At 35.3% G+C, this 10,706-nt stretch overlaps 1 non-coding gene across 1 annotated transcript; it reads right to left on the bottom strand.

Moving 5' to 3' along the window:
- Positions 1-9,955: 9,955 nt before the first annotated feature.
- On the bottom strand, positions 9,956-10,059 carry LOC115935105 (U6 spliceosomal RNA). The gene has a single exon (XR_004070815.1). It is a non-coding gene; the product is annotated as a U6 spliceosomal RNA (small nuclear RNA).
- Positions 10,060-10,706: the final 647 nt, after the last annotated feature.

The following is a 10,706-nucleotide window of genomic DNA, read 5'->3' as shown; positions in this document are numbered from 1 at the left end:
CTCTCTGCAGAAACCCTACAAGCAAGAAGAGAGTGGGTGCCAATATTCAACATTTTTAAAGAAAAGAATTTTCAACCCATAATTTCATATCCAGCCAAACTAAGCTTCAAAAGTGAAGAATAAAATCCCTTACAGACAAGCAAATGCTGAGATTTTGTTACCACCAAGCCTGCCTTACAAGAGCTCCAGAAGGAAGCACTAAACCTGGAAAAGAACAACCAATACCAGCCCCTGCAAAAAAATACCAAATTGTAAAGACCATCGGCGATAAGAAGAAACTGTGTCAACTCACTTGAAAAATAATCAGCTAGCACCAAATGGTAGGATCAAATTCACATGTAACAATATTAACCATAAATGTAAATGGGCTAAATGCCCCAATTAAAAGACACAGACTGGCAAATTGGATAAACAGTCAAGACCCATTGGTGTTCTGTATTCAGGAGACCCATCTCATGTGCAAAGACACACACAGGCTCAAAATAAAGGGATGGAGGAATATTTACCAAGCAAATGGAAAAAAAAAATGGGTTGCAATCCTAATCTGTGATAAAACAAACTTTAAACCAACAAAGATCAAAAGAGACAAAGAAGGGCATTACATAATTGTGAAAGAATCAGTGCAACAAGAGGAGATAACTATCCTAAATATATATGCACCCAATACAGGAGCACCTAGATTCATAAAGCAAGTTCTTAGTGACATACAAAAAGACTTAGACTCCCACACAATAATACTGGGAGACTTTAACACCCCACTGTCAATATTAGACAGATCAATGAGACAGAAAATTAACAAAGATATCCAGGACTTGAACTCAGCTCTGGATCAAGCGAACCTAATGGACATCTTCAGATCTCTCCAGCCAAAATCAACAGAATGTACATTCTTCTCAGCACCACATAGCACTTAGTTTAAAATTGACCACATAATTGGAAGTAAAACACTCCTCAGCAAAGGCAAAAGAACGGAAATCATAACGAATAGTCTCTCAGACCACAGTGCAATCAAATTAGAACTCATGATTAAGAAACTCACTCAAAACCACACAACTACATGGAAACTGAACAACCTGCTCCTGAATGACTACTAGATAAATGATGAAATGAAGGGAGAAATAAAGATATTCTTTGAAACCAATGAGAGCAAAGACACAACATACCAGAATACCTGGGACACATTTAAAGCAGTGTATAGAGGTTAATTTAAAGCACTAAATGCCAACAAGAGAAAGCAGTTAAGATCTAAAATGAACACCCTAGCATCACAATTAAAAGAACTAGAGAAGCAAGAGCAAACAAATTCAAAAGCTAGCAGAAGGCAAGAAATAACTAAGATCAGAGCAGAACTGAAAGAGATAGAAACATGAAAATCTCTTCAAAAAAGTCAATGAATCCAAGAGTTGGTATTTTGAAAAGATCAGCAAAATAGATACACTGCTAGCCAGACTAATGAAGAAGAAAAGAGAGAAGAATTAGATAGACGCAATAAAAAATGTTAAAGGGGATATCACCATCAATCCCACAGAAATACGAACTACCATCAGAGAATACTATAAACACCTCTATGTAAATAAATTACAAATTCTAGAAAAAAATGGATAAGTTCCTGGACACATACTCCATCCCAAGACTAAACTAGGAAGAAGTTGAATTCCTGAATAGACTAATAACAAGTTCTGAAATTGAGGCTGCAATTAACAGCCAACCAACCAAAAAAATTCCAGGACTAGATGGATTCACAGCCGAATTATACCAGAGGTACAAAGAGGGGCTGGTACCATTCCTTCTGAAACTATTCCAAACAATAGAAAAAGAAGGACTCCTCCCTAACTCATTTTATGAGGCCAGCAACATCCTGATACCAAAACCTGGCAGATAAACAACAAAAAATGAAAATTTCAGGCCAATATCCCTGATAAGCATTGATGTGAAGATCCTCAATAAGATACTGGCAAACTGAATCCAGCAGCACATCAAAAAGCTTATCCACCACAATCAAGCTGGCTTCACCCCTGGAATGCAAGGCTGATTCAACATAAGGAAATCAATAAACCTAATCCATCACATAAACAAAACCAATGACAGAAAAAAAAAACACAGACATGATTATCTCAATAGATGCAGAAAAGGCCTTCAATAAAATTCAACAGCCCTTCATGCTAAAAACTCTCAAAAAACTAGGTATTGATTGAACATAACTCAAAATAGTAAGAGCTATTTATGACAAGCCCACAGCCAATACCATACCGAATGGGCAAAAACTGGAAGCATTCCCCCTGAAAACCGACACAAGTCTAGGATACCTTCTCTCACCACTCCTATTCAAGATAGTATTGGAACTTCTGACCAGAACAATCAGACAAGAGAAAGAAATAAATTGTATTTAAGCAGGAAGAGAGGAAGTCAAATTGTCTCTGGCTGCAGATGACATGATTCTATATTTAGAAAACCCCATAATCTCTGATCAAAATCTCCTTAAACTGATAAGCAACTTCAGCAAAGTCTCAGGATAGAAAATCAATGTGCAAAAATCACAAGCATTCCTATACAAAAATGACAAACAGAGAGCCAAATGGTGAGTGAACTCCCATTCACAATTGCTACAAAGAGAATAAAATACCTAGGAATATAACTTACAAGGGATATGAAGGACCTTTTCAAGGAGAACTACAAACCACTGCTCAAGGAAATAAGAGAGGACACAAACAAATGGAAAAACATTCCATGCTCATGGATAGGAAGAATCAAAATCTTGAAAATGGCCATACTGCCCAAAATGATGTATAGATTTAATGCTATCCCCATCAAGCTACCATTGACTTTCCTTAAAGAATTGGAAAAAACTACTTCAAATTTTATATGGAACCAAAAAAAAAACTCGCATAGACAAGACAATCCTAAGCAAAAAGAACAAAGCTGGAGTCATCATGCTACCTGACTTCAAACGACACTACATGGCTACAGTAACAAAAACAGCATGATACTGGTACCAAAACAGATATATAGACCAATGGAACAAAACAGAGGGCTCAAAAATAACACCAGACATCTACAACCATCTGATTTTTGACAAACCTGACAAAAACAAACAATAGGAAAGCATTCCCTATATAATAAATGGTGTTGGGAAAACTGGCTAGCCATTTCCAGAAAGCTGAAACTGGATCCCTTCCTTATACCTAATGCAAAAATTAACTCAAGATGGAATAAAGACTTAAACGTATGACTTAGGACCATAAAAACCCTAGAAGAAAACCTAGGCAATACGATTCAGGGCGTAGGAATGGGCAAAGACTTCATGACTAAAACACCAAAAGCAATGGCAGCAGAAACCAAAATAGACAAATGGGAACTAATTAAGTTAAAGAGCTTGTGCACAGCAAAATAAACTATCATCAGAGTGAACAGGCAACCTACAGAATGGGGGAAAATTTTTGCAATCTATCCATCTGAAAAAGGGTTAATATTCAGAATCTACAAAGAACTTAAACAAATATACAAGAAAAAACAAACAACCCCATCAAAAAGTGGGCAAAGGAAATGAACAGACATGTCTCAAGACATTTATGCAGCCAAGAAACATATGAAACAAAGCTCAGTTATCACTGGTCCTTAGAGAAATGCAAATCAAAACCACAATAAGATACCATCTCATGCCAGTTAGGATGGTGATCATTAAAAAGTCAGGAATCAACAGATGCTGGAGAGGATATGGAGAAATAGGAATGCTTTTACATTGTTGATGGGAGTGTAAATTAGTTTATTGTAGAAGACAGTGTGCCGTTTCCTCTAGGATCTAGAACTAGAAACACCGTTTGACTCAGCAATCCCATTACTGGGTTTATACCCAAAGGATTATAAATCATTCTACTATAAAGACACATGCACACTTATGTTTGTTGTGTCACTGTTTACAATAGAAAAGATTTGGAACCAACCCAAATGCTCATCAATGATAAACTGGATAGTGAAAATGTGGCACATATACACCATGGAATACTAAACAGCCATAAGAAAGGATGAGTTCGTGTCCTTTGCAGGGACATGCATGAAGCTGGAAACCATCATTCTCAGCAAACTATCTCAAGAATAGAAAACCAAACATTGCATGTTCTCATTCATAAGTGGGAGTTGAACAATGAGAACACATGGACACAGGGAGGGGAACATCACACACCAGGGCCTTTCAGGGTTTTGGGAGGTAGTGGTGAGATAACATTAGGAGAAATACCTAATGCAGATGACGGGTTGATGGGTGCAGCAAACCACCATGGCACGTGCATACCTATGTAACAAACCTGCACATTCTGTACATGTACCCCGGAACTTAAAATATAATAAAAAAGCATGCCTACAAGATTTACAAAATAGCCTCAAAAGTGCAAATCTGACAGTTATTGGTTTAAAAGGGGAGATTGAGAGAGAGAATGGCATAAAAAAATTTTTCAAGTAAAACATAACAACTTTCCAAAACTAGAGGAAAATATCAATATTCAAGTACGACAATATAATAGAACACAAAGCAGATTTAAATCAAATACAACTACCTCAAGACAGTTAATAATGAAACTCCCAAAGGTCAAGGTTAAAGAAAGGATCTTAAAAGCTTTTTAATAAGCTCCAATATTTCTGTTAGTAGACTTCTTAGTGGAAACCTGACTAGCCAGAAGAGCGTGGCATGATATATTCAAAGTGCTGAAGGAAAAAAAGGACACTTTTTTTTCCTACGATTTTATATCCAGAACAAAAAATCCTTATCACATGAAGGAGAAATAAAAACTTTCCAAGACAAACAAAAGCTGAGATAGTTTGATGCATACCAGACCTGTCCTACAAGAAATGCTTAAGGGAGTTCTTTGATCTGAAAGAAGAGGTCATTAATGACCAATAAGAAATCATATAAAGATACAAAACTCACTGGTAACAGTAAATAAACAGAAAAATACAGAATATTCTAACACTGTAATTGTGTTGTGTAGACCACTCATATCTTGAGTAGGAAGACTAAGGACAAACCTATCAAAAATAATAGCTACAACTTTTTAAGAGATAGAGAGTATAAAAATATAAATAGAAACACCAAAAAAATTAAAAATCAGGGAAATGAACTTAAAGGGTACAGTTTGTATTAGTTTTTTTCCCCCCTTCTCTTTCAGACTTTTCTTTTTTTATTATCGTCATTATACTTTAAGTTCTAGGGTACATGTGCACAACGTGCAGGTTTGTTACATATGTATACATGTGCCATGTTGGTGTGCTGCACCCATTAGCTCATCATTTACATTGGGTATATCTCCTAATGCTTTCCCTCCCCCCTCTCCCCACCCCACAACAGGCCCCGGTGTGTGATGTTCCCCTTCCTGTGTCCAAATGTTCTCATTGTTCAATTCCCATCTATGAGTGATAACATGCAGTGTTTGATTTTTTGTCCTTGGGATAGCTTGCTGAGAATGATGGTTTCCAGCTTCATCCATGTCCCCACAAAGGACATGAACTCATCCTTTTTATGGCTGCATAGTATTCCATGGTGTATATGTGCCACGTTTTCTTAATCCAGTCTATCATTGATGGACATTTGGGTTGGTTCCAAGTCTTTGCTATTGTGAATAGTGCTGCAATAAACATCCGTGTGCATGTGCCTTTATAGCAGCATGATTTATAACCCTTTGGGTATATACCCAGTAACGGGATGGCTAGTTCTAGATCCTTGGGGAATTGCCACACTGTCCTCGACAATGGTTGAACTAGTTTACAGTCCCACCAACAGCGTAAAAGTGTTCCTATTTCTTCACATCCTCTCCAGCACCTGTTGTTTCCTGACTTTTTAATGATCACCATTCTAACTGGTGTGAGATGGTATCTCATTGTGGTTTTGATTTGCATTTCTCTGATGGCCAGTGATGATGAGCATTTTTTCATGTGTCTGTTGGCTGCATAAATGTCATGATCAAGTGGGCTTCATCCCTGGGATGCGAGGCTGGTTCAACATATGCAAATCAATAAACATAATCCAGCATATAAATAGAACCAAAGACGAAAACCACATGATTATCTCAATTGATGCAGAAAAGGCCTTTGACAAAATTCAACAGCCCTGTCCAGGCACAGTGGCTCAAGCCTGTAATCCCAGCACTTTGGGAAGCCGAGGTGGGCGGATCACAAGGTCAGGAGATCAAGACCATCCTGGCCAACATGGTGAAGCCCCGTCTCTACTAAAAATACAAAAAAATTAGCTGGGTGTGGTGGCAGGCGCCTGTAGTCCCAGCTACTCTGGAGGCTGAGGCAGAAGAATGGCATGAACCCGGGAGGCAGAGTTTGCAGTGAGCCAAGATTGCGCCACTGCACTCCAGCCTGGGCGACAGAGCAAGACTCCATCTCAAAAAAAAAAAAAAAAAAAAAAAAAAATTCAACAGCCCTTCATGCTAAAAACTCTCAATATATTAGGTATTGATGGGATGTATCTCAAAATAATAAGAGCTATTTATGACAAACCCACAGCCAATATCATACTGAATGGGCAAAAACTGGAAGCATTCGCTTTGAAAACTGGCACAAGACAGGGATGCCCTCTCTCACCACTCCTATTCAACATAGTGTTGGAAGTTCTGCCAGGGCAATCAGGCAGGAGAAAGAAATAAAGGGTATTCAATTAGGAAAAGAGGAAGTCAAATTGTCCCTGTTTGCAGATGACATGATTTTATATTTAGAAAACCCCATCATCTCAGCCCAGAATCTCCTTAAGCTGTATTAGTTTTACCTTAAATTAAAATATACTACTAGAGAAAATTACTTTTAGACAAAGAAATACAGGTAAGAAAAAGGTAGAGAGGATCATGAAGCAACCAGAAAACATCAAACTGGCAGTAGTAAGTCCTTACCAATTAATAATAACATTGAATGTAAAGGGACTAAACTTCCCAATCAAAAGGCATAGGGTGGCAGAATATGTTTTAAACAACCAATAAAATATAATATAATAAATTATCTGCTACCTATAAGAAACTCACTTCACCTGTAAAGACACATGTAGGCTAAAAACAAAGGGATGAGAAAAGATATTTTATGCAAATGGAAACTAAAGAAGAGCAGGAGTAGCTATTATCAAATCAGATAAAATAGATTTAAAGATAAAACTATAAAAAATACAAGGAAGGACATTATGTAATGATAAAGGGGTCAATTCATCAGGAGGTTACAGCAGTTTTATTTATGCACCTAACACTGGACCACAAATATATTTATAAAGCAAATATTACTGGAAATAAAGAGAGAGATAGGCCCTCATACAATAATAGCTTGATACCTCAACATTCTACTTTCAGCATCAGACAAACCAGCCAGAGAGAAAATCAACAAAGGAACATTGGACATATTCTGCATTATAAGCTAAATGCACCTAATAGATATTTACAGAATCTGACAGCTGTTGTATACACATTCTTTTCCCCAGTAAGTGGATTATTCTCAAAGATGGACCGTATATTAAGCCACAAAATGAGACAGAAAACTAAAAAAAAAATTCAAATCAAAATAAATTAAAGTCTTAAATGAAACACCTGAAATTATGAAACTACTAAAGGAAAACTTTGGGGAAATTCTCCACGACATTGGTCTGGACCAATATTTCTTGAGAAATACCACAAAAGCACAGGCAACTAAAGCAGAAATGGACAAATGAGATCACAGAAAGGTAAAAAGCTTCTATGCAGCAAAGGAAGCAATCAGCAAAATGAAGAGACAATGCACAGAATGTTAGTAAATATTTGCAAACTACCCATCTGACAAGGAATTAATAAATAATATGTAAGGAGACCAAAAACTCAATAGAAGAAAATCAAATAATATTATTTTAAAATGTATAAAAGATCTGATAGGCATTTCTCAAAGGAAGACATACAAATAGCCAATAGGCATAAAAAAATATGCTCAACATCATTAGTCATCAGAGAAAGTGCAAATAAAAATTACAATGATATTAATCTCATACCAATTAAAACTGTTTTTCCCCAAAGACAGGCAATAATAAATGTTAGTGGGGTTGTGAAGAAATGGAAAACTTCGTACATTGTTGGTGGGAATGTAAGTAAGTACAGCTACTATGGAATGTAGTACGGAGGTTCCTCAAAAAACTAAAAATAGAACTGCCACGTAATCTAGCAATTCCACTACTAGTTAATATATCCAAAAGCAAGAAAATCAGTATATCAAAGCTATATCTGCACTCCCATGTTTATTGCAGCATTATTCACATTAGGCAAGATTTGGAATCAACCTAAGTGTTTATCAACAGATAAATCAATACAACACGTGGTACATATATGCAATGAAATATTATTCAGCCATAAAAAGGCATAATATCATATCATTTGCAACAACATAAATGGAACTAGAGGGCATAATGTTAAGTAAAATGAGCCAGGCACAGAAACACTCATTTTACATGTTCTCACTCATATGTGGGAGCTAAAAATAACAAAAATAGAACTAATAGCGATGGAGAGCAGAATGATGCTTACTAGAGGCTGGGAAGGGAAGAGGGGAAGTGGGGAGAAGTGGTGATAGTTACTGAGTGCAGAAATATATCTAGATAAATTAAATAAGATCTAGTATTTTATAGCAAAATAGAGTGACTATAGTAAGCAATAATTTCTTGTATATTTAAAAATAACTAAAAGAGTGGAATTTGAATATTCCTAACACAAAAAAGATAAATGTTCAAGGTGAGGGATATCCCAATTACCCTGATTTGATCATTACAAATTGTGTGCCTGTATCAGAACATTACATATAACTCATAAATATATGCATGTATCATGTACCCATAATAACTAAAAAAAAGAAATTTTAAAGATTTTAGGGATTTTTAAATGAATGATATAAAAAGATGAAAAGTAAAGCAGATAAAGAGAAAAGCGGTATATTTTATAATATATTTAATAATTTATTATATATTCAATATATTATGTATTAAATTTATTATATATTCAATTATATACTTAATGATTTATTATATACTCACTATATTGTACATATCCACTTTATTGTGTATACATAATGTATATAATATCACATATATATCATATACATATAATTTGGGCCTAAGTTGCCTTCTTAGATTCATTTTCATTGTTTATAATTACTAAATATTAATACTCTTTTATAATACAGAAAGGCACTTTTGCACACTAATTTTATTAAATGTACATCAGGTATATATATTCATGTTACTATGATACATCTTGTCAAGTGGGGAAAAACCCAGCATAGGTTACCTTTATTACTGATTACAACTAAAAACTTTGGTCAACAACCTGAGGACTCTGAATGGTAAAGCAATACAACCAGGTTGAGACACAAAGTCAAAAGTTAAAGTGACCTGTATGGGTTGCATGTAAGTATGAGCTTGCTTGCATGCTCTATCTCACACACTGTCTCTCTCTCTCTTTCTCTCTGTCTCATCATATGTATGTGAATTTGATTATTTGCATAAAGCACAGCATGAATAATTATTTGCCACATAGGATCCTTTTTATATTGACTTTGAAGGAACTTTGTTCTATCTCAGAAAAGACTTTTTGAAGCCTTAAGCCTAGTCATGGTTTATTTGTGTCATTAAATTCCTTTGTGAGTCAGATATATTCCTCTCCACTTGAGGTCTCAAGACAACGTGGGGCTCCTCAGCTTGTTAGAAAGTTACATTCTATTGCCCAGTCTCGAAAAATAAAAAGAAAAAAGAGAAAATTTACATTCTTTATTTACCACAAGTAAGGAACTCTGTACAAGGACTGTATAGACAAGGTATGATGTCAGTTTCCCCAAAAGGCTTTCATTGGCTGTATAAGTCAAATTGTATTTCTTAAAGGAAAGCATGCCATTCCAATCAAAGCCTTGGTAAAATAACCAGTTTCTCCAATTGTGTCCTTTTGCAAAAGAAAACATTCTTTTTTTAAAAAAAAATATGGAATGCTTCATGCATTTGCATGTCATCCTTGTGCAGGGGCCATGTCTATGTCTGTATCCTTCCAATTTTAGTATGTATGTTGCCAAAGTGAGCACAGAAAACAGATTCTTATCACACTTATGCAAATAAATATATTGCCATAAGTTAAGAATACTCAAAAATAGTTTCCAAATTCTGGAGAAATCAGATAGAGAGAAATATGCTCCAAATTTTATTTATAGGATTATACTTTACTCAATTGTTCAAAGCTGTAAAAAGCTCAAAAGTTTTCTTCACTTTAAAAAAATGAAGAACTAGCAATGTTTTAAGCAGAGTCATAAAAGGATTATTTTAGTCTTCTATTAGTTCAGTCCATGTAGTCAACTACAGTTTTGCTAGAATTCATAAACATTTCAGCTCTCCATGGGAGTCCTGAAAATTTTTCCTCTTTTCTAATGTCACAACATCCAAAGTTATCAGAAACGTGCATTTAAGAGCACCTGTTAGAGTCTTTTAGATAATAAAACCTCCTTTTAAAGAGGATTAACATAAAACAATAATTGTCTGTGGATGACAAAAAGTCTTAGGGCAGCCACAGTTAAAGGTATAATTGACAAAGAAATTTATTACCTCTGTGGCACACAATAATTTAACATAACAATTATAATTATTAGCATATGCCAAAAACACATTTATAGAAATACAGCCCAAAAAATGCCATATTTTATCTCTGCATTAGTGTACTATTGATGTCAAACCTAAT

Source organism: Gorilla gorilla, chromosome 5 (assembly GCF_029281585.2).
Source record: "Gorilla gorilla gorilla isolate KB3781 chromosome 5, NHGRI_mGorGor1-v2.1_pri, whole genome shotgun sequence".
Classification (NCBI taxonomy): domain Eukaryota; kingdom Metazoa; phylum Chordata; class Mammalia; order Primates; family Hominidae; genus Gorilla; species Gorilla gorilla.
The sequence above is the reverse complement of the archived record's forward strand: the minus strand, read 5'-3'. Positions and strand labels throughout refer to the sequence as shown.